This window comes from Gymnogyps californianus, chromosome 6, assembly GCF_018139145.2.
Source record: "Gymnogyps californianus isolate 813 chromosome 6, ASM1813914v2, whole genome shotgun sequence".
NCBI lineage: Eukaryota > Metazoa > Chordata > Aves > Accipitriformes > Cathartidae > Gymnogyps > Gymnogyps californianus.
This window is the reverse complement of record NC_059476.1, coordinates 39,771,089-39,797,237: the sequence shown is the minus strand read 5'-3', so window position 1 is coordinate 39,797,237 and position 26,149 is coordinate 39,771,089. Positions and strand designations below refer to the sequence as shown.

Here is a 26,149-nt window from a genome sequence, read left to right as displayed (position 1 = left end):
ACATACAGTGAAGCCAGACTGGAGTGTGCTAAGTCATTAAAAGAAATACTGAAACTTGCCTCCTCAAACCACTATCTCAATGAACTTCAAAAATCTACTGATACTGTTTGTGGGTCATTCCAAAGCAGCACCAGACAGGAATATTCTCCATTAATAGCATTAGTCAAAGATAAAAGTACCCTGACAGCTCTTGGGCCCTCCTGGAACTCCAAGATCAGTACATTTCAAACTTCTGAAACTAAATGCACACAGCGCACACCAACTCGTAGCTCTGATCTCTTACCCAGCTCAGTCTTCGCACATACACTCACGTTTGGTATTTGCAGAAAGGGCAGGTCAGTCCTGGAGTCAAACAAAACACAATGTATTTTCCTGGTAGAGACCAGCCCTGGTTTGTACTGATCTACTTCTACTTACCCTAGTACACCTCCTGCTACAAAGAAACAACTCAGTTTCCTAGCCCTCTCTCCTCCCTTTCTATTACTTTCAACTATCCATCAGTTAAAACAAACCCCACTTACCTCCCCCGCTGTTGTAACCATCCGCAGGAATACCTCCGCTCCAATAGCATCTACAGTTTTTGAGAAAGACAAGGTCAAGCTGGGACAGGGTCAAAGAAAGGGTCTGATACGAGTCCAGAAAACCCTTTCATAAGAACATGAAACAAGAGAAACCAAAACTATGCTACTTTCGTCTTCTAAAATGAAGAAGAGAGGAAACAGGATTGCCTCTAACTATGACAAGTGGAGCAGTCTACTTTCTTTTTAGCAGGAATTAAATCAATAAACTACCATAAAATCCAAGTTGTTAATGGAGACCACCAGAATCAGTGGTCCTCTATATAATTTACCAACTGACTTATCTGCTGAGAAAACGCTAGCTACTGCTTTTTCCAAACCAGTTACATATGTCAATATATATTGATAATACAATGGAGTAGTCATGTTTTTGTCATGTGTTTAAGACTATTAGCAAAATCTATCATTTTGGGAGTACTGAAGGAGGGAAAAGAATTCTGTATAAACTTTTTGCATGTTATGGGAAACAAAATGTTTCTTTTTCCGCTATGTTTGGCACAAAAACCTCTAAGAAGTTTGAGAAAACCCGTTCCTAAGTTTGAGGTTTGAGTTTCTATAATGTATCTGAACCCAGCTAGATTCCAACAGTGTTTTATGTCAAATCCCTTTGCTTTCTATAGCACACTTCTTCATTGAAAACTTAGTCATAAAAAATGTCACTGGGGAGGTTCAAATTTGTGGTATTCAGTAGTTACCAGGTCAAAAGTGCTCAGTCTGTATGTTAAAATAAAGCTACCAATTAATATTAATTTTAAAAATCCCCGAGGTGTAAAACCTGACACGCTTAGGGGAAAGGTAGAAAAGTCCTACCGGATTTTTAATTATCATACATTACTGTAATTGGTTCAACCAACCTGATTACAGCCTTGGGGACACACACGGGCTGCTCCACTGACCAAGGGTCACTGGCTGGCATTTGGTAAGCAATTCCTTAACGAGGGAAGGAAGGGGGTTAGAAAGCAGGTTATAGAGCAGGGGGCCAGAAGTGAGATTTTGACAGGAAAAATTATCCTGACTTCTTCACAGACACACCTCCATATCAAACTCTGACGTCAGACACTTCTTCAATGGTTCACTAAAGATTTATGCTTAGAAAGGAGGAAAAACGTACCAACTTTATGAGGATCTGGAAGGTTTTCAGCTTCATCTGTTTTAGACAAAGAAGTATGTGGTACTACTGTTCTTTTGACTAATAAAAATTCTCTCTGATACGCTACTTCACTTATTTAATAGCTGTTTTGATTCAAGTACTAAAAGCTATGTAAAGTTGAAAAAAAAAATCAAAAATTAAACCCTGTGAAAGTACTTTTGCAGGTCTAGTCTTGAGGGGAGAACAGAAACTTTGTGCATTAAATAATTTAAGCTCTGTAAGCAGCAGCAGCTTACACACACAGCAGAGCTTTTGACAGGCATTTCCTGTAATTGCAAATGCTTCAATAAGCACAACTAGGACTGTTTAAGTTACCAATGCATTTTAAAAGAGGGAATTAGAGCTATCCATTCCAGGTCATTACTCATGGAAGCCAAGGAGATTTCCTACTGCTACAATCGGTGGTTACTAAAGAACTATCCTTTCACCTTGGGATGCATACACACTCCCTCTATCCTTCCTGCTGTATTATCAAATAAAATTCTTTATAACTGAAAAATAAACCTGATTATCAACAGATCTTTCGGGACCACACAATGCATATTTGTAATATTATTTCATCTCATTTAAAGGTTCAGGAAATCCCATTTCCACGGGCTTGAAGTCTGTTCCCCTTTCATTCTGCCTAACAGAAGCACAGAACTGTTTGTTCATTGGGGTGTTTATTATTAGAATGTCTCGCGCAAAAAGGGGAAAACATCCAAAAAAGCTCCCAGCTACAATTTTACACTGAAGCCACATTGATAGCAGGCAGTATTTAACACACTTGAATGTCATCAAGCTACTGTGCCATATAATACAGAAGAGGAATGAGTAGGAGCAACGTATTCTGAGACATGGATCTCCAGGCTTCACCCCTGCCCAAACAAAGGACAACTTGTTTATACCAATGTGAATCCTGTACTGTACCCAAAAATATTTTTCATCTGTGAAATTTTTCATCATTTCCTCTGTGTTTTCATAGATGTTAAAATAATAAAAGGAATGAGATCTTTATCTAGAGAAAAAAGGAATTACATTTTAATGGCCATACATGAAGCACTGACATATCTGAATCCTGTCACTTCTACTCAGGAAGCTCATTTCTATTAGTCACAGCACACCTCTGACCTCAGGACTGGCTGCATTATCTTTTCAAAATTTTGTCAGAACCTTTTTTCATATTTTTTTCCTTTTTCTAAAATCCTCAAAAGGAACTGTTCTCCAGAAAGAAAGTTTGTATGCCATTTTCTGGCTTCCCTCTTCTGTGCAGTGTAATCTATGCTGCAGAGCCATTGAAGGCTAACATAAAGGACAAGCTTCAACTGACAATTCCCTATAAAGGAATAGGCTGGGTGACCTGAAGAAACGCAGGTCGTCTTCCTGTCCAAAAGAGGAATCATAAATTAATTTCTGTATCTTCCTTCAATTAAAACCAAACAAAAACCATTATGAACTGAAACATTAGAAATTTATAAGAGAAAAATATCATTTGCCCTGTATACCCACTAATAATAGTCTCATTTCACCAGATTACAAAACTCCATCAGTCATTTATTTTGAGTGAATAACACTTCTTGGAGGCAGGATGATGACTAACGAAGTAAGTGAGGGCAATGAGCAAACTAAATGAAAGCAATTATATGCCAAGCATCACCAGCTTAAAGGAACAAAAGCATCAGCAACTTCAAGCAAAATTGATGGGAACACAAGTGCTGGGCAGCCAACACAACTTACAAAGATCAGGCATTACTTTCCATGTTGGTGGAAGTCAAGAACAGCATAGCATAGCTAGGCTGGTTGAGGGAGGCAATTGTCCCACTCTACACAGCACTGGTGCGGCCCCACCTCAAGTTCTGTGTGCAGTTTCGGGCACCTCAATATAAGAAGGACTACTATAAACTATTAGAGTGTGTCCAGAGGAGGGCAACCAAGATGGTGAAAGGTCTTGAGGGCAAGACTCACCAGGAGCAGCTGAGATCACTTGGTTTGTTCAGCTTGGAGAAGAGAAGGCTGAGGGGTGACCTCACCGCAGTCTACACCTTCCTACAGGGGGGCATCGGAGGGGGAGATGCTGATCTTCTCTCTCTGGTGACCAGTGATAGGACACGAGGAAACAGAATGAAGCTGCATCAGGGCAAGTTCAGGCTGGACATTAGGAAAAGGTTCTTCACTGAGGGGTGGCTGATCACTGGAACAGGCTCCCCTGGGAAGTGGTCATGGCACCAAGCCTGTCAGAGTTCAAGGAGCATCTGGATGACTCTCTGTCATATGATTTAGTTTTAGGTAGTCCTGCAAGGAGCAGGACTCTACGATCCTTATGGGTCCCTTACAACTTGAGATGTTCTATGATTCTAAGAATCTCAGCAGGAAAATAGTGTAGGTGGCTCAGAGAAGAGTCATTAACAATACAATTAAGGTACAAAGGTGCTCCATCTATTGTGGAAGAGATCACAGTTTGGAGAAAACAAAAAACCCAGCATGACATCAGATATTGTACAGCTGCTCAATTAATGCTCTGTCCTTAAAATAACAGCTACATTACAGAAGACAAGCTATCAGGAATAAATAATAGCAGGCATATCCCTTGAGAGATGGCCTGCCGAGAAGTGAATTGAATATTATGAAGTATTATTTAAGAAAAAACCCATATATATGATCTTAGCCGTGTACCTTACCATGTAATATAATCCTTAAAGTATGATAACCTATCATATTTCCAATACATTATAATGTCCTGGTGTTTATGCTACATCTGTTGTTTAGAGAATCTACAGTTTCTTTCCCTCCTTGGAAATCCATATCTGCTCCTTACTTTTTCTTAGTCACACCAGTTTACTACCCAGAGCAACGCCCCCAACTAAAGTATCTGGCAACGCATACCTACACAACCTTTTTTTTTTTTTTTTTTTGGAAAGTGATGTTCTTACTGTATTGTGAAGTTTGTGTCTTTGTTTACATTCGTTATGACTCAGTTAAAACTAATTGTCTAAGTCCGCATGTCCATGCACCTATCCTCAAAAATGCTTGTATATTAAATTTCAAACTTTAAAATTTGAGCCATCCCAAGCCTTTAGAGCACTGAAACGTCGCTCATGCATGTCACATTTCTTAAATGGAAAGAAAAAATGCCTCATTCTTTTTCACCTTTGTATTGAAACTTTCTAAACAAACCAATAAGGTAAATAAAAAAAAAATTCTAAAGGCTAGCCATGAAAATAGCCAGGAATTTGAAGGCTGCAAATATAAAGCAACTGTGACCTTAAATAAAGGCAAGGTTGTCCACTGCTGATAGTTTATATATATGTGAATTGACAGAAAGACGAAGACAGTCAAGACAGACAGAAAGAAGCAACCACAGTATCACTAGAAAAATCTGACTTTGGCAGTAAGTTTCTCTTTGGAGAAAGGGCAAAGCCAGTTCTCAGGGCAACCCAATGATTGCCACATATATTAGATAACATACAGGCATGGTTAGAAATACCACTGTATCACAAGTCTGGATTGTGAATAAGGTATCATCATTTCAGTGTCAACGTATTATTAACTGTATTTCTTTAAAAGCATTTCTTCTAGTAACAGCCATATAACTTATTTGCACCAACAATTAAACCTCTCTTTCCAAACACACTTATGACTTACCATTCTGTGGCTGCCTGTCATCACTGACAGGGTTTGAAACATTTTGCCCTACTAGTCACACTGGGTAGGAACATACGGTCGTGAGATTGCAGTCCGGTATATTTTAAGCCATTTTTCGTGATTCATTGCTAGTTTGAGAGATTGAATCAAATCTGTTTGCCTTCTCAGTAATGTACAAACTCTGGTTTACTATTTTATAAATTGGGCATTTCAATGACTTTAATTAACCAAGCACTCCGTTTGTACCAGAAAGTCACAGTCAACCTAAAGGAAAGCAAAAGCAAATGGTTGGATACCAGAAGAAATCTGGCACAGTTGCATACTGTCACTTCACCTCTTCCAACCGTTCACTGAAAAATTAATGTGCCCATTACTACCTTTGATGATTATGAAGATGTCATTTACTTGGTCTAAAGTGGATGTCAGAATATACATTGTCTTGATGACAGCAATAAAGAAATCAAAAAAATCACTTCAGGAAAAGAAGTGATTAAAATTGCTATGAAATTCCCATTACCTCTGGACTTCTGATAAAAATCATGACCTTGGCAATCAGCACATCTGAACCAGAAGCAAATGAAGTATTAACTAGGCCACTAGTAAAAGGAAATCGACTCTAAAGTCAACAAGAAATCATCAAGAACAGAACTGAAGACTGGATTACACTTACAGATTAACCCCATGGAAGTAGCACATGATTTGGCCTAGACTTCCTAAAACCATATACTAAATAAATTTGGCAGGGACCATCTAACATTTGTCTTTCTAATAGTGATACGTTTGATTTCACCACTGCATGTTCTATGGTGTGTTACACTACAGTTTTAAGAAAGGAAACCTTCCTGACCAGGCTATTAGAGCACAGTGCCACCTTTAATAATGGTATGACACTGGTCAAACTTACTCCCCCACCTTACTTGAGCCGTGATGCTGGTTTTATCTCACCTGCGGACAGTGCTGTAAGCCCTAGTGCTACAGGGCACGGCTGGTACACATATTTGTGTTCTCTCTGATCTCTACTGTTTCTTTCTCCATGAAAATTTTTGTTTTGTTTTGTTTTCATTCCAATGTAAAAGTGAAAATTCAAAGTCTCTGAAGTTGCCTCTAGAAGATACAAAAGCATACTAAATATATGCAGATTCTCCTATGTATAGCAGTTATTGACTAGTCACAACAACACAAATAAGTAGTGTTTTTACAGATTTTTCTCTTCCTGTTCCTGTTTTCCCTATTCTTACCACAATATCCTCCTCTAAAAACAGATGTAATCCTTCAGGTTCCTGTTTTCATTATTTGCTTTCATGGTAATTTGGTTGTGTACAGGAAAGCTCACTTATTCCAGTAAAAGGCAAACTTTGCGCCTATCTCCTTGTGGAGCAGAGCCCAGCGGGAGCAAAGCACTGAACGGTCTCATTACAAGAACGCTCTCCACAAAGCTTTACGAATACGTGACAGTCCATATACTTCTCTTGACCACAGTTTCTAAACAGAGGAAAAAATAAAGAAACAGAGACAATAAATTACTGCAAAATCTCTTTTGAACTGCAGGCTATAATGCAAACACTACATAGGAAAGTGCCTTCTTTATCTGAATCTTTCCGCCTTTACACTTTAAAGCTATATATGACCACACAGATATGACAATAAAGTGACAATTCCAGTGTAAACACAAAGGCCACAATCCACAAAAGATTTCTGAGAGGCTGCTCTTACGTGTTTATATATTACTCATAACTGTATTCTACTTCAGCTTTTTGTATGATACTGAGAATTGTTGACATTGGCACAATTGTATATTTTCTTGCATTGACAACACAGGTAAATAGAAAGGGCTTTTTGTGTTCCTTGCTTGCCAGCAACATTAGAACTGAACTACGCTGCCTGCTGGATCATCAGATGCCAGCTTTTCTTGTAGGAAACAACTGTTGAAAGCAAAATGTGAGAAAAATAGACAAGGCATAAGTCACATCTAATACGAAGTACACACACTCACATGTACATGGCTACTAATGGCTCTTCACAAATTGGATTGCAAGCTCAAGATGCACAAAAGGAGGAATACATCATCTTTTATCTCTTGCACTGCCAGAACGTAACATACCGATTAAATAACACTTTTCTTCAACTCTATCATTACAAGAACAGAATGTATCACAAATTTTTATAGATTCCACATTTGTAGCAATCCAATGAAAAAAAAAGAACTGTTCTTCCCATTTTACAGAAGGAGACTGGGTCACAGGGCAGACTGAGAAAACTGTTTATTATAAAATTAAGTTTATGCTTGAGCTGGGAACCGAATGCATTAATCTAATCTTAGTTCAAGCACATGTTACGTTTAGGAGGCACAGACTGAGAAATAACAAGATCAGCATTGCAATTCTGATCAATTACACATGGATAATTTAAGAACATTTTGTGATAATCTGTTAAGAAGTTGAATTGATAACTTCGACCAACTTGTCAGACTTTTATGCCCTCATCCAGCTTGTCTCCAACAATTGAGTAGAAGTTATCAATGGACACAAATTGACACTACACTGGCCTGCAAGAAATCAGCCCATCATTTGATCTTATATGCTTAAAATGCATGCAGTTTTTGACTGCTTTATTCCCCTACCTCATCCCTTTATACACTGCCTCTCTTTTCCAAACCTCATTCTACAGGCAGGCACGCATAGGTGACTCCCAGACTGCGCCCAACTCCAAGGCTCTCAAGAAGGTGGCAACTGTCTCTTACTCTGCAGGTAATCCAGCACGTTTCTCATGCTGATAAGGGACTCTGGCCTCTATGCTCTGGGCCTGGTTAAGTCCTAAACGTTTACAACTAACAGGAAATTCAAGACAGAAATCAAAAACCCCCAGAACCAATTCAAGATTCTTGAAGTCTGAGTGACTCTATTGTCTGACTTCTAAAGGTGCACTCTTCTAAAGCGTTTGCCTGGGGGGTAGGGCTGGTGTTAAACAAGTCGGCAGACAGCCTGTAACTTCGGCTATGTCTGGGTACAAGCTGTTTATCAGAAAATCAAGGCTACATGCTGTAGACTCTGCTCTTTTGCCCTCTCTTTCCTCCCCAAAGTGAAGTGACACAGAGATCTAGGTTGGTGTTCTCAAAGTCAGAGGTTCGTATAAGATCTGGGAACACAAACTTTCTGTATATAAATGAAGAGCCGTTAAGACATACAATCCTTATCCAGCCAGACAAGGAATCTTAGAAAAGCCTTAAAGGCTTTTCAAAACAACAGCCATTTCAACATTGCTTGTGAAAGAGAGTATTGCTACACTGAAACAGAACCATGTACAGAAATGTTAGTATTCAGGTTGTTGGGTTTTTTTTCTTTTTTTAATAGGTAATTTGTCTTCAGAAAGTAGTAAGACAATGTCTGCTGATACAAGCACTTCTGAATAAAACCTCATTTTTCATATTCAAACTCCATGCTGACTGACCTAAATGCAGCATCCAGAATCTGTATTGATGCACATTTCTTAAGTATTTGATACCATCTCTTGTTAAAGTATTCTCCTGCAGGAAACACATCTACTTTTCTCAGCAATATGCGAAGACAGCTGTAAGGACAGCAACAGGATTTACACCGTTATTGCACATAATGGCTATTTCTTATGTTGACATTCTGCTTGCATTTAAATAGACGGAAAAAATCTTCCTGCTTAAGGGACTTCCTTTAAGCTGCCATTTAACCATCTTTCTGATACACCAACAGAGGTCTGAGGTATACAAATAAAGTACTGTCTTATTTATAAAATTAAAGTATATTGAATATTAAATTTCTTTTTCTTACTTCCTCAGGGAAACAGAATTGGTTATACAGGTGTGATTTGAATGTGAAAATGCTAAACTGATCCAAGAGTATGTCCTGGGACAGACATTTCATCCAGAATTCCCCTGAAACATTTACCAGGAGGCTTTCTACCAGTCAGACTTGGAAGGAAAGACTTGCACTTAAACTAAACAAAGTTTGAAATTTCTCTGTTTCCTTCTAAATATAATGACTAGTTCAAAAGTCACAATTTTCTGAAGAGCAGATATTAGACCCACAAGCATCAGAGAAGTTGAAATTTAAGAAAAAGCAAAAACCTTTCTAACATCCCTTTACTAAGTCTCCCTCTGCGGCGCAGCTGGCACCTCTCCCTCCCAGGGATGTGACACCCTGTTTCGCAGTCATTCCTATGGCCAGCCCACGCGGCTCAACGGTCTTTCCTGCCCTGCAGCCAGAGTTCGGCTGCCTACGTGCACCATGCACTCAAAAGCTTGAAGGGAAATGCAGTCCTTGATATAAGCCCCCAGAAAACAAACCAGATTCACAGCTCTGGCAACAATGGAGAATTCAATATTTGTGGAATGAGTGGAAAAATATCCTAATTTAGGACAAATCAAATCAATTTGCAGCAAAGTACCTTCTTCTCCATTTTCCATTGGAAAATTTTGTATTCTGTATTAAGGAAGTTTATAAGAAAAGGGCTAGAAAGACAAGATTCATCAACCTATCTACAAAAAACAAACAAACAAACAAACAAAACCCCACACCACAAAAAACCCACCATAGAAGGCAACGGTGTATAAAACACCTGCCATAAGGAATACAATTTCTCCAGAAACTTTGCCATGCAACCTAGCTCTTCCTGAGTTTACGGGGAGTAGTTGTAGCTGGAGAGTCCCCTGTCAAGACGTCCAGCTCTCAAAGAGCAGCGTGCTCAGTCCACAGACATGGAGCCAGGCAGAGAATGCAGAAGCTTCCAACCATACCCAAACACGACTTGAGAACACCTGATACTAACACCAATGAAGGATTTACTGTTGCACCAATCCACAAGGTTCTTATGTCATGTCTGAAAGATTGCATAAAGCTATCAAAAAGATTAATTCATCCAGCAGTAAAGAGGTTTAACCTTTAAGGAGCAAGCAATCCTGGGGTTTTTTGCAATATCAAACAACAGAGCATAATCCTGATTCTACAAGTCTAAATGAGATGAATGACATTTTCTAAATGAGAGTGACTTCCCTGTTGTTCAGGAGAATCAATCTACCTATGTAAGCTTCAGATTACCTTCAGGTATATGTCAAACTGCAAACACCAGCCTGACATTTGGGATAAACACCAGAAAGGCAGCAAGCATCCCTGCTCAGACATATGGCTATAGTGAATACTCATGGAGACAGATTCCACGTCAGTCAAAACCCTTCCTATAAACTGCAGCCAAATAAGAAGAAGAGATAATTATCTTAGGTCTTCATCCACAGAGCTTGAATCCTCTGGTTAGCTCATCCTATTTAAGCTTTCACTCACATAGAAAAATTCTACATGCACATCTGTCCCAACAGTGCTCTCATTTCTTTTGGGGAACTTGATTAAAGTAATAAAAATGCATTTGCTGCTGATATGGGTAATGGGCATTAGAGAATTTTAGCCCTACTCCCCCTCAGACAGATCCTATGGCAACACTTGGCACCACGCCAAAAGTTAAAAGGCCACACTGGAGCAGTCTGGAGGGCTAGGCCAGTTCTTTGCCTCTGATCTTGTCAAAAGCACAAGCCAAGGGAGTGGAATAAGAAGAGAGAAAACACACACATCCTTGAATCTTTCTCCATGTTCAACCATTTCCAGCCCAGGCAGTTGTCAAGCCATATTCAGTTCAGTTGCTCAGTAACTTGCAATGGATTGCTCCTCTAAAAACACATAGAATCATAGAATGGTTTGGGTTGAAGGGACCTTAAAGATCATCTAGTTCCAACCCAACATCTGCTCTTCCCTTTAGCTTGTGTGAACTTCCAGCACCCACAATACCCCTGGAAGTGCGTCCCACAGCTGAAACACCAGTGGGGCGAAAAACCACCTCTCCTGTTTGCATTGAGCCCTGGCTCCTGCAAGCTTCATGTGAGGGGCACCTGGTTCTTATACTCAACGCAGTAGTGAACAACTGATTCCTATCTACCCTCTTTACGACACCTTTTTAATTTATTGGTTGATAAATACTGACTGGACATTTGCATGGAACTATCTGCTGCAGGTTCAAACTCCTGCTCCCAGATGGTAACAATCAGCTCAGAGATGAAGTTAGAATTATTATTCCCCCATGTGTATCTTCTGCCAGTTACACTGAATTTCATTTGGCATTTTAACGGCAATCACTCTTGCAGGGTCTTCTACAGATCTTCCTTGTCAGCTCTCATCTTTAGTACCCCCTAAACAACTTACTAGCATTACTAAATTTTCTCATCTCCCCAGGAAGCCTATTTTCCAAGTCATTTATGAATGTAATGAACATCAGAGATCCTGATGGTAGCCCGGTGGTGAACTCCTTCCTTTGTGAACATTGATCCTAAACTTTTATTCTCTGTTTCCCACTTTCTAATCAATTATTTGTCCATGTAAGGACTTCTCTGCTGAAGTCCCAGCTGCCTAACCTCTTTAAAACACACTGGTGAGGAATTTGGCCAAAAGCTCTTGATACAGAATCCTTCTCAAAAATCCCCCTTGTTTGTTGCCCAATAAGCCATTTTAAACAAGAGGATCCGCACAAAGTTAGCGGCTCGAATTGGGACACATACACTAGATACGTGTGTCATTATGAGATCTGGAAAAGCTGTATCACTATGGTCTACAACAGCAAAAAAAATTAGTGCCTTTAAGTCTCTGACAGTCTCCTGAGGCAAGAATTTTGTACAAAAAATCCTCTTTTTACCTTAAATCAGAGAGGAAGAGGTGGTTATTGTTTTCTCAAGAAGTTTGCTAGTGGGTATCCTCACAGAATGCTTTGATTACATCTAAGAGACACCATGTACAGTTGAAAGCTTACAGGTATAATTAGTTTCACGGATTAAAAAATTTGACACTCCATAGGCTAAGGGCAGGTTGTTGCCGAGTGATTTTTTTTTTTTAATTATTTACTTATTAATATTGAAAACCTACTGACTGAATTAGAAAAAAATGCCACAAAGGACAACCTGTGGTGTCACAGAAAGACATTAACCTATGTCTACCAGCCTTTCAAGATCTATAAGGTACCAAGAAGAAATCTGCTCTCTAAGCTGGTTTCGGCAACTTCAGAGAGACTTGTACGTAGTCATAATATACAGATGTCCAGTATACATTTTTCAGGCAAAATAACTAAATAAATAAATCAAAGGCCATCAGGTTGCCCTCTCCTTCCACAAAGAAACATCAGACAATCAAATAACAATAAGCATCAGGTTTATTCTATCAGTATTTTTATAGGTTATCTTTCTGATTATAGTATAGCACAGTACCTACAGGGAAGAAATGCACAGAATATCCTTTTGGAGATATTATGCTATAATAAGTTCCTTGCAGTGATCTGAAAACTACTATGGCCTGAATGCCAGACTTGAAGGAAGGCATCAAATTTCTATGATTTTCAGCCTGAGAGATGCATGTTTCTAGAATTAGTTGAACCATACATAATCAAACAAAATCTCTAGATGTTTATACTCTACGCAAATATGCAGCACAAATGAAAACAAATATACATATAAGTGTGTATATATATATGTATGTAAACAGAAAGAGTATGTGCATATGATTACACCAACAGAATGACAGCAATTAACAGCAAATCTCAGATTATCTTCAGGTGGAAAAATACACCTGGACTAAGCAGTTTATCGTGCAGTGGTAATAACCGCCTACATATTGTGTTGGCTTATGTCACTGCTTATTCCATCACAAACTGCCATCTTAATTACCTACTCTCTCGAGAGGGCTTCAGGTCTGAATTTTAACTTTCATGTCCTGCATAATGAACGGTGTCATTCAAAGGAAAACCAGGAAATTTCTTCAGGATAGGCCAGGTCAGTAAGCACTACTACCTTCAGTCAATACACAGCCAGTATCTCTCCACTATAGTTTTCTTATGCTAAATACAACTCTTCTGTTGGCAAAAATGGGTAAATAGTCTTCCCTCCTAAAGCAAGAGTCCTAAGGTAACAGAAGCAACAATTGTTCTTGATAATTTAGATATCATACAGGAGGCTGCAAAACTTCAGGGCTATCGGCATCTCTTTTCATGCAGTATGACATGCTAAATCCATTATTTAAACACCACAGCTGCTTAAATAAAAGTAGGATTTTGAATATTCCCTCCTGCTACTGATTATTTTACATATGCAAAGCAGCATATTGTTAAACTAACTCATCCACACATGCGTATTTTTTTCAACTCAGAAAGACTTCCTTTTCTCTCCTGTACAACTCAAAAAGAACTTGTGGACGTAAACTAAAGATGGAAGGACTGAGTTATTGTGATTCAGTCAAAATCTGACCATTTCAGACTGGATAACAGTTGATAATTTTCAGCTGACTGAAAGAGAAAACAATCCTTGAAATATCTGAAAGATGAAATCTCTATCAGTTTTTGTAATGCCACTTTATCTGGTTATACCTGACTTTCTGCATGATACAGCAAGTTTCCTTAAAGAAAAGATAAAACAGCTTATTCTGCATAGACGAAAGAAAAATGACCGAAAAATATTCCTATCCCCTAAAGCGAGTTCACTAAATGTTCTCTTTCTAAATGAAGCACATTAGAAACAGTGTACAGCTGACGGCATTTTGCTGATCCTATGACTTTGGGTTGGGTGGCACTGGTCACCTGCTCCTTCACCACCCCTCCTTTTTTCTGAAGCATGTTTTTATTACATTCTTATATTGTCCAAAGGAGCCATAAACGGAGTCCACTAAATAAATTTGCTTGAGAAATTTATATGAGATTTGAAAGTTTAATGCAACTGCCAAAAGATTTTGGAGTGCTGGGAGAATTAATCTTACTACTCATTACATTTATTGATTCAAATCAAGCTTCCGGACGTCAGCATAGGTGCCATTACTAAGAAATAAGAAGTTTCCAGGAAATCTGTATGTAAATCTAAAGTGACTGCCAGCTTGGGGGGGGGGGGAGAGGCATGCAATCTATATGCCAGTAAACGCAGTACTAACAGAATATCATCCACTACTTGGGATACTTTCTCCAATACAGGTTTTTATAACCAACTAAAGATGGAACTACATTCCTCAAGCCTGTAAAAGGGCCAGTATTCATAACAGATTTTTCTCTTTAAATACTTTTTGAATGAAATTAGGGATGAAAGAAGTAATAAAGAGCTGCCATATCCAAAAGGTTGGATTTTTTTTTTTTTTTAAATCAGAAGTTGAAAGTGGTTGAAGGTAGAAGCTGAACAGCCATCTCCAGCCATGAGATCATTCTGTGCTAAATAAGTAGGGAGAGTCTAATTTTGCTGCTACAACTGCCCTCAAGTATAAGTGATAGCTTTTATTTTGAGGCTGGAAGAAAACAGTGACTGTGAGCTTTGGAATTCTTTTACGACATTTGGTAGAGTAGACTTGAGATTAAAAAAGCATCTGGGAAAGGATGAAAAATAATGCAGTAATTTTATGCAAAATAACCATTAAAGTATCCACTTTACAATGAGGACCACCCCACTGCTGAACCAGACTCTGGTTCAGCTGTGAAGAGAGGTACTTCCTGGGACACAAATTTTATGAAAGTGTTACGTGAGGACAAAACCAGAACACTGAGCATACAGGTGGGCTCTGTTCCACACTAAACAAGTTGCTACATATAAATGAAGTAACAGGAAATTTTTGCCCCCATAGCTTACAGCTATAGTCAGGAAGAGAGTGAGAGAAGGGAGAGCGAGCAAGAGAGCTCTCGCAGTACCCACGAACACAACAGTGGTATAAAAATCAACCAAACAGAAACCACGGGTCATCAAACACACTGCATTAAATAAGAGTTTCCATATTTCTACCATTACTACAACTACAACCTATATTAGCTGAGTCACACTAGAAGTGACAGGACAGCAATGTCCTAGAGTGGGCACAAAGATTTTTCACCGACTAAACGGGAGCTTAATGCGCCCACCAAAGATTGTAATTTCAAACTGTTGTTGAACTGCAATATAAACACGAACATAAGGAACAGGGATTCCATGTGACAAAGCTTTACCTAAGGAAGTTATCAGAAGGGTGAAAATATAATTGTTTCGTATAACTCCGACTACAAACCTCCCCTATGACTGAAGGGCTAACCACAGGTAATGCTAACGCAACACAACAATCCATCCAGCGTTTGAAAAGAGTATGATTAAGCACAAGAAAACCATTTTATTTATAGGACTGAAAAACAGCATCAACAGCAAATTTATAAGAAGTACATTTATTATAATAATGCTTCATTTTAGGGATGTCGTGGTTTAACCCCAGCCGGCAACTAAGCACCATGCAGCCGCTCACTCACTCCCCCCCGGTGGGATGGGGGAGAGAATCAGAAGAGTAAAAGTGAGGAAACTCGTGGGCTGAGATAAAGGCAGTTTAACAGGTAAAGCAAAAGTCACGCATGCAAGCAAAGCAAACAAGGAATTCATTCGCCACTTCCCATGGGCAGGCAGGAGTTCAGCCATCTCCAGGAAAGCAGGGCTCCATCACGCGTAACAGTTGCTTGGGAAGACAAACGCCATCGCTCCGAACGTCCCTGCCTTCCTCCTTCTTCCCCCAGCTTTATGTGCTGAGCATGACGTCCTATGGTCTGGAATATCCCTTTGGGCAGCTGGGGTCAGCTGTCCCGCCTGTGTCCCCTCCCAGCTCCTTGTGCACCCCCGGCCTCCTCGCTGGTGGGGTGGGGTGAGAAGCAGAAAAGGCCTTGACTCTGTGTGAGCACTGCTCAGCAGTAACGAAAACATCCCTGAATTACCAACCCTGTTTTCAGCACAAATCCAAACCATAGCCCCATACTGGCTACTGTGAAGAAAATTAACTCTATCCCAGCCAAAACCAGCACAGGGATTAACGTAATTGCTTTTCACATTTTTTTTGTGCGGTATAAACCGTATAAGGATACACCAACAAAACACTTGGGAAAAGAATTATTCTAGGAGTTTGCTACAACTCTCAATTTCTGAAGTATCATTTTTACTTGCACTGATGTGCTAATAAATAAGAGCAGTACCAACAATAAGTCTACCTGAAAGACCTTTTGGAACACCTGTGATGTAACCTAGAAGTTCTGGCACTAAAAACATCACCACAAAAAAGCATAACACTAAACAAATTCACAGATTCACCCATACATTCTGCAAGGAATGCCGAGGAGAAGAAACAAATTTCAGAGAGACTTCATACGTACATGGACTTGCGATGACATCTTAACCCATCTTATTGAAGAAGCATCTTATATAGAGGAAAAATGAAATGCAGGTATTAATCATAACAAAAAAAAAAAACCACAGAAGGAAAATAGTTGAAGACCTTCACTCAAAATCCATCTTGGATTTGGTTTTTTGGGGTTTGTTGTTAAACCTTCTTCCAGTTATATTCCTCCAGTCTTCAGAAACATATACCATATCCACAGACCCCTTTGCTTTTCCCTAATGAACATAATCCAACAGCAGATAATCTTTACATTTTCACCCCACAAAGAAACAGCATTAATGCTTGTGCATGGATTCTTGAAAACAGACTTGAGAGAGTCCTGAGCTCCCTCAGCTTTCTGCAACACACACAGGCGGACTTTCACTGCATCTTGCTTGCAATGCTGCAACCTGATCAGAAAATAAGGACCCAAGAGACTGTACCTAACCCGGCACAACCCCCAGCAGCACGCCTGCAGGCCAAACCACTTCAGTGCTGCAGAGCCCGCTTCTGCCACTTTGCATTTCCACAGAAGTAAAAAGCAGCAAGTGTCCTAGACTCTAGGCGTTCCTCTCTCAAGAAGTCCAAAAATGAAATATAAAAGCAGATTCACCATAGGCACAGGGTTTGGGGTTTTTTACTCCATTCTTAAGCAATGGATGAAAACAGCGTAACCCTTAAATACAGAAATATTCAGCTCAAAGCAGACTGAAAATATAACTAGGGGAAATGACTTAAAATTCACAGAAATTCTCTTGCATAACTGGTGAGGAAGTTGGGGTGACAAACCAGGGAGTTTTTGTTGGTGTTTGTGTTTTGTTTTAAGCTAGATCAAGGATGAGAACGTAACCTCAAGTAGTAAGAGCAAGAGACTGAAAAACCATTTTTTTTATTCAAAAAAAAGAAAAAAAAAAGACACAGAACAACAAGGGGATTGCCACCCTTAGGACATCCACATAGTAATGACAGAAAAGAACTGATAAAGATCTGTAACTTATGCAGACAGATAAAGCTGGTAAGACAGTATTTCTGGAATCCTCTTTCTTTGCTCTCAGATGGCAGCTACGGACCAAGATCTTCCCTCCATACAATGGTCCAAGTCTTGTTGGTACGGGTCATGCTGCTCACAAATGCAAATTCTGGGAAGTTGAGTCCCAGCTCCGAAAGCACATTTGTGAAGACTCGAGCATTTCCCTTGACACCCTGGTTTTGATTGTCTGAATAGATGTGCTATTTATTATCTACAAATAGAGACAGGAGAGTACTAACCATTCAGTAATGAATTGAACAACTGGTGAGGAAAATACTTCTCATAAAAATTAGTTGGTTTTTTTTTTTTTTATACTTTATTTTAAACCTAAGAGTAGTGTCCAATCCAATCCAGTGGAACAACTGGAAAATTTGATTCTACTTTAGGAAGCAAATACATAGAACAAAAGCTCATGAGAATGGCCTTCTCTTTGTAAAAGAATACCAAATGATTTCTTGAATTAGTTGGGACGGTTCATATTTTAGAGTGGGTCGATACTTACTGCATAACAGAACAAATAGTTTTAAAAATTTTTCCTATTTTTGAATGTTCTGCTTTAAATTTAAACTTATAAGAAAAAAAACCCCATAATGCTAAATAGAAAAACCTCAATAACTTGTCAGAATTCCTTGAGGTTTGTAATTTTGCCCAACAAATACAGCCTTGAGATAGTTTAATCCTAGTTAGTCTTTACAAAAGTAAGTTAAATGTAAACTATTAATAAAGATTAGCCTGTTCAGTTTGAATTTTCTGTTTTTCTGTGTCATCACTTGACTTCGCAAATGAATGTTATTTTGAGACATGCTGCTAAAACAGTGACATAAAAGTAGCCTAAAACTTTCTAACTAGGTCAATTCTAATCCTGTGTCCTCCAGAAAAATAAAGACATTTACTGCCTAGATAATACCTAGCACATTAACCTATCAGACAACAGGATCAACTTGTTAAATTTTATATACAAGCTTTCATTAGTTCTTGATGCTGAGAAGGTGTTGCTGCTCTACTCCTGCCACAAATCGGTCAGAGTTTACTACTAATAGATTGTTTGACTATCCTTTGTAACTGAAAGCACAAGTACAATCATAAAAACATCCACGGTATTTCTCTTGTCTGTAAGCTAGACTTAATGGGTTCAGGGGACAAACCCTAGCAGAAGGAGTATCGACTAAGACAGAGTGTGCTAGAAGATTACTTCTAATTTAAAAAAATAAAAAATAAATAATAATAAATAAAAAAAATTCTTTGTGTTGTCTTTTGTATATATTTAGATATCCCACAGAGAATCAACAGCATGAAACTTAATCAATCCGGTTGACTGACAAGGGAAATAGATGTGAATATAGTAATCTTATGCACTGGAATTAATTACATCAAGTTTTAGATGATACCACAAATAAAGCTCAGGGTGTACTACTGAGATTATCACGAACACAAACCATAAATCTTTTCTAGCATTTAATAAACACACATTCCCCACAGAGCAGCGTTAGCAGCCTTTCAGGCAACTACCTGATGAGCAAACACTTAAATGTCACACTTAGAAAATTACTTAACGTGAAACACCGAACTTTTGTCAGTGGTTCCTGAAAAAGGTTATTTTACCAGTGAAATGCAGAATTAGGTCAACATTTCAGAATGGTGCCATTCCTAGCACTTTGTTTCTACCTGGTATGCTTCTCTGCCCTTTTCCCCCTCCCCTTCAACACGCTCTGCCTTCCACCATCAGATACTTCCCACTTAAAACGTAACAAGAGGAACACTGTTCCTAATGCACATAAGACAATTCACACTGTCTTCCCAATGGTTTCTCTATCCTTACCGCTGCCTTCCTCCTCACCTCTAATTGCCAGCTGTAATTTTATACACCACACTTTAAGCCATATAAACAATGCTTTCTATCGGCTTCAAACAGATAAGAAAAGGCTAGAAGGGAACACTACTTTCATCTGTTTGGACATCCCCTGCAAACCATAGTTAAGAATGTTTTAGCTAGCCCCATAGTGGTATTTGTTGAATTCTACATAATTTTGATTTAAAAGCATCAAGTAATGGGATAACTGATCTCATCTTCAAGCTATTTTTCCAATACTTCATTCTTACTCTGTTTCTATTCTGTATTTGTCTGATTGCAGCCTCCCAAGGATCTTGTCATGCTCCTTTCTGTCATTCCAGTCTGCCTCCAGTTTTCAAGCATTTTATTCAGTCTCTGCACCTCTCCAGTTCTCTTCACTAAGCCGTCAGGTAAGAGTCATCTCCTTTGAAATTTTTGTTCCAAGGACATTCGATCACCAGAACTGCCCTAAAACCAAGTTCTAAGTAAAGTGTAAAGCAAATTAACATGCGTGCTTCTTCAGGTAACATTCATAAAGATATGTATTAAAGACAAATCACCAATTTCTTTGGTTTTTTTGGTTTGGTTTTTTTTTGTTTTGTTTTTGAAGTATCTTCCTTGAATCTAAGAGATGAACCAAAAATGAAATAAAAAAACCACAGGAAATCTCACCTTTCAATCCTAGATGGATATGGCTTCCAATGAAAATTCCAGCTGAATGTACTATATCCTTTCTGCTTCTCTGAGCAATCTTCTTCCGCAACTTCCTCGCTTCTGGCTCGCTAGCTGGACCTTATTCTACGTATGTGCAGAAGAACCCAATGCATTATCCATACAGCAGCTCACTTCTTTTACTCCCTCTCCACAGTATTCAGCATGTTACTTGTAGTGCTGAAGCCGGTAAGAAGCCCATGCGTCAGCTCTGTGAAAGAGAAAGTCAGAATAAGCCAGGGCACAAAGCGGTCAGCTTCATAGATCCCGATGACGCTGCCAGAGCGAGAATAGAACATCGAAAGCTGCAATGATCAAGCAGAGCAGTCTGAAGAAATAAGACAATCCATGAATTCAGGTCATTACTGAAAAACTGTTTCAAAAGCATGAAAACCTTCAGAAAAGAGAAGAAATTCAGAAGAGAAAGCAAGATCTGGTATCAGATAAGCAATTGTACAGGGTGAGTTGGATACAGAGCAGATGCTTAGCACAGAACTTAGCCTGAATGATTCCAAGGGAAGTACCTTATAAAACGATCATTACTCTAAAGATCAAATAAAGGACTCCACCCTCGTTCTCCCCCAACCAAGTCTCTTCTCTTTCTAGACATTTTAGACTGGTAGTAAGCTGTTATGAAAATCCTTGCAGTTTTTCTAGAAAAAGAGTTCTGCTCAGTGCACTGTTTTTCAGATATGAAAAAAACCCAAACAAACCCCAAACCCAAACTCTTACTACTTTTCATTAATTACAGCTTAAAATCCTGCGTTTCTTCAGTAAACCCCAACTGATATTAAACAGATGTCCAACACCATACCTCCGAATACAGAAAACGCAATGGGAACGTTTCTTCTATCTTCTCATCAGAACAAAAGTGCACTTTAAATAGAGTAAAGATCATTTTGTGGAGACATTTCAAAAATACTGAAGAAAACAGAAAGTGCAAGACTTGTTCTGTTTAAACATGATTCATTTTAATGAAACTGGTAATAAAAATATGAAAATTATGAGTTAAAATTTCTCAAAAACATCTGAAAATTATGCATCTTGAAATAGTTTCATCCATGAAAATCTAAGTGAAACACACTTTAATACATTTTTAACATCCAATTAATGCACAGCTGATGATATCTACTGAGCCACAGTGCTTCACCCACATACCACAGGCAAACGGCACAGTGGTGCACATCTGCAGTCTTAGCGGACAGAAACAGCTAAGTTTTAGCCCCACTTCAAAACCACCAGAAGCGATTACAGCAAAGTCAAGGATGAATTAAACATATACCCCGTCTGCCAAGTGAGGCTAATTACATCTACACATTATATGGTCTGCAAGTGAAGAACGCATACAGAGGATGCTGAACCAGTAGTTATCACAACTCGCCATTTCTTTTATAAAACACTGTCACCTGAGCGCTATTTCTTTCCATGTCAGGACGCTACTGCGTGAGGCACAGCTCTGACAGTAAGCAGCAACCCCTTCCCAGGACACTACAGCAAGGGGCTTTGCCAGCCCGGGGAGCTGCAGCGGGCACAGAAGCCTCGAGCTGAGCAGCAGAGAGCTGCTGTACAAACAAATGCAGAAGCAGGGGATGAACCGGGCCAATAAGTTTTTTCTTCCAATCACTTTTCCTTAATGAAAAAAAAAAATTGATTTGCAACACACTTTTCATAGATAAATAAGAAAAAGCCTTGGTCTAAATGGGGAGAGAAAGAAAACTCTGCAGTGCTATGGCTGAAAACCTTAGGAACACAATCTATAATGAGTTTTGCTGGCAGGGAAGAAGGGTAGAACAGTAAAGCTCCTTCAACCACGCAGGAAATCATGCCTGAAACAAGTATTCAGCTTCCAAATTACTTTAGATCCACAAATATGCTAAAACTGCTATAAACCTTCAGTAGATATTCAGGAATTAGGTCTTTAATTCTTTGTCATAGGGATGAGTTAAGATGCTTGTTTAAGGAGCTGGTGTTGAAGAATAATAATCCCCACTTGTTTGATGAAAAGAAAATTGGAGCCACTTGCATAACACACAATATCCCCAATCACTGTTCATACGTTTAAAATTCTAATAATCGTGAAGTTCAACAACAGTTCACAAGAAAACTGATCCTGCTCCTAAATACATTCAGCAGTATGTAATACAACTTTTCTAAAGCTTCTTAAACAAAATTACCCACAAAAAGATACAGTAAAAGAACATTTAAGAAGTGAAGTCTCACAGTCAAGGTGTTGGAAACATCAGATTTATGGTTACTGGTGCAATCTAAATTCACCTCTGACGTACATATTTATCATGAGACCATCTGGAATCACGTTCCTTTGCTCCAGAAGGCTCCTGCCTTAGGCTTAATACCAAAGGGGGAAGAATAAAGTAATGGTACATCCAGAACTTCTGAGTGTTTGAACTCCTAACTTAAAAAAATTCTTTGATTATAGCCTTTGTACAAAATGCACATGTACATATACAAGCACGTACCACCTCCGTGTCAAATGTTTTACACAGTTCAAAGAAAGATTCCTCCCAAAAAAGGCTGACTCTCCAAGATTCACTTTCCCTCAAAAATATTCACCAATATCCTCCTCTGGTTATCAGTGCTATGAAAAAGAAAAACCACCACAAATTGCACAGAACCTTTTCTCCAGACAAGTGACATTTAGCCCACTGTTCCTTCACATCTCTGGCAATCTTCCACTGCTCAAGTGTGCTAACATTAATAAAAAACTTTAAGGTGAGTAAGAACTCTTAGAAACGTGTCAAGGACTGGGGGAGACAAGCAGTATTAGAGAGGAAAAACCATTAAGAAAAAGAAAACCAAAATCAAGTCAATAATGAATCTCAAATTGCAGGACTACCAAATTGCCTTATTAAATTGGCCGGTAAGAAGAAAAACAAACAAAAGGGAAAGAATTAGGAGAAACAGAGACCTTCCCAGTATGTTTCCTGACACAAAGTATCTGAAAGTCTCCTTTAATTCAACAAACATATGAAAAAATTGAGAAAATTAATTACTTGTTCCAGGAACACTGGATTCTACGCATTTTCTCTATTTAAATCCACATGCAGACATACTTTTCTTCTGTTTTCCAGAGAAGTATGTGTCTATGTACATGTGTGTGAGGGAGGAAAGAGAGGCTGTAACACTAAGGCGTTTGTTCAAAAAAATGTCTCTTCTTCCCTATTTTCACCCACCAGACTTCCCTGTCTGATCCGTCTTTTCTTCTCTATCTGTAGGCTCAAAGGGTTTGGTTCAGCAAGGAAGTGGTCAAGAAACTCCTTGAATACTCGCCCTAGAGCAAGAAACTTGGGGAGTTTGGGCAGGAGAGAAAAGAGTAGAGCAGTCTACAAAGCACAAAGGTTCAAAAGTTTTCAGAGGAGCAATCGCTAAGGGATCACATCAGTAAAGAGGAGAATGATGCTAGAAGCTCGGTCTTTCACAAAGAAAGGGGTGACATAATTGTAGTACAATCACAATTACAAAAGGGCTAGGAATCTGTTTTTCAGTTGACTTAAATGCAACAGCTATTTGACTGCACATCTGACAAGTATTTACCACCTCATGTTAATAATTTTTACTAGCAGTAACTCATTAGTTCCTTTCTTTAACACAGTACCTGGTTCTCTAATACAGCAATAGTCTATAAAAGACAGAAAACCTAAAATCTGGATACCCTGAAATCCTAGCAAACCAATTCTAAGACTGAATCTATAGCCACCAGCACTACAGCCTCCACCAGTGCCCTGGGATGCGAGGACACTCAACTCCTGTCTCTTTGGGGGAAATACTGAGAATTTCTCAAGTCTTACAGAAACTTTTAGACCCACTGCTCCACTTCCCAGAGATCTAAACAGAAAGAGTCTCGAGTAAGCAACTAAATCCAGGAGGTGTGATTTTAAGAAAAACACCAAATATTGCTATAAGACTAGGCAGCAAATTACAATCTGTCAGATCCTTTCATATTTCCATCAAATACATGTCCAGGATATAAAGAGCTCCAGTTAATTAATAAGGATTGCTGAAATCATGAGAAGTATCAGAAAAATCAAAGGTGGGGTCATTCTTCCTAAAAGGGAGAATAAAAAATTAACAAAATCACAGCACTCAAGGGGGGGGGGGGGGGGGGGGGGGGGAATCATGCCCATGCTTAACTTAAACACTATAAACTTTGCAGACTGGCGTTTCCAGAACATAAATTAAGTGATGCTAATGAATGGGAAATACATAGGTTCAGGCATATTTGAACCCTAATAAATATAGTATAGAATGTTTCATTACATGCACATTAATTAACATTCCATGTATTAATTACAATCATTTTTAACTAGTGCTTACATTACAAAACTACTGCATGCATTAAAAATTGTCTGAAACCAAATTAAAACTCTAGAATTTAAGGATGGGAACTGCCAAGGTTCAAAGAGCATGTTTCCTAACAATTGGCTAGAAGTATACGAAATAAAATGCAGTCCAAACATCAGAAGTTATTTTTCTTATATGAAGTTAACTATTTTAATGAGGATGTTTCCTATGGGAAGACATACTATAATTTGAGCAATTTTTAAGTAAAAGGTTAATGAACGTAAGTTACAATAAAAAACCCTATACTGGTAGAGACAAATCATCTCATTAAGCCTGGTGACACTCCTGGATTCAGCTATAACAGAACTGCACACTTCAGTACTTCAGTAACCTTTAATTGATTTATTTTCTCAGGCATTATCAACTGTAAAAAGGAATGCAAGTTTCATAATGCAAATGTGTGAACCTCATTTGGGGAGAAATCCAGGGTTGTTTTCAAATCAGGAAAACAAAACTTTATGGAGTGATTTACTGAGAACAGAACAAATAATTGTTATCCTGCTCAGAAATATAATGTTAACATGAAAAATAAACAAAGCCTGTAACTTTAAGATGGACCCATCCAGACAATGCCCTTATAGTCAGCCTCCCAACGGTGTCTGAAAGACACTTGAACACACGCAAAAAAGCCAAACTTGATGAGAACAACTAGGCTAATTAACTTTTCAAAAATAGAAAGATAAAAGTAAACAGGGAAGGAGGAAGAAATGTAAATAAAGTACGTGCACAACTCTCTGCCCAGTCACTCCATCTTCCCAGGCAGATCCTTGTTTCCGTGCAATTTCATGACCTGTGGGCAGGGAACTCTGCCCACTCTTCTCTACTCCTCGAGAAGCTCTCCCACCTTCTCTCTGTGTTTGCAGGCAGCTGGCTTCACTAAGTGAAAAGGAGGAGAAACTGGGGCCCCTCCTGACACCGAGAAGTATGTCCTATTTCCAGCTGAGCATCAAGCCAGTCCTAGGAAGTATTGCTTAGTGTAGCATGATTTGGGAAAGGTATGAAAGGTGGAAACCAAACAGATTTACACTGGCAGCTCTGAACAGGTCTTCAGTTTGTGCTTGAACACGAAGGTCTGAAGCCTGAGCTCCTGCACAAACCTCATCCAAGGCTTGAAAGCGCAACATGGCTCCCTCTGATGTTATACTAGCATTGGGAACGCAGGTTTGAAGATGGAACAAAGTAATATACATGGGCACGGGATCAAAAGGAGAACTTGGGTGACGGTATCCAAATCCAAACAAAGAATAGCAGCTACACGGAACGAAACATTTTCAAGCAGCAGAGTTTTCTGACTCAATTCTTATATCTCCTCTTTGTTCTCCTCTTCAAGTGTATGTTCTGGCAAGAAATCTTCCTCCCAGAATGCTGCCTGCATCTCATTACTAATACATCTGCTTCATGCCAAGTCTTTTTTCATCTTAATGTAAATTCTTCATTAACAAAAAAATGCCAAATGATCTATTTTTCTTTAGAGGTGAGCCAAATCTGCATACTTGATTTCTTAATTAACATTATCCATTTATACCAACTACAGATTCCAGTTTCTCCCTACCATGATACTGGCTTCTTCACCAATACTGCACCACAGACATTTAACTCCCCAAAGAATACAAAAAGGAATACAGCTGTTTGATTAATGTTTGACTTACAGTACCATTCAGTGCAACTACAGCAGTGGATTTT

At 38.9% G+C, this 26,149-nt stretch overlaps 1 long non-coding RNA gene across 1 annotated transcript in view; it reads right to left on the bottom strand.

Moving 5' to 3' along the window:
• Positions 1-20,133, bottom strand: part of LOC127018008 (uncharacterized) — a 165,915-nt gene extending 145,782 nt beyond the window's left edge. Inside the window, exon 1 of the long non-coding RNA XR_007766678.1 lies at positions 20,069-20,133. This is a non-coding gene — a long non-coding RNA (uncharacterized LOC127018008). The remainder of the gene's footprint in view (positions 1-20,068) is intronic.
• Between the last annotated feature and the right edge of the window lie 6,016 nt (positions 20,134-26,149).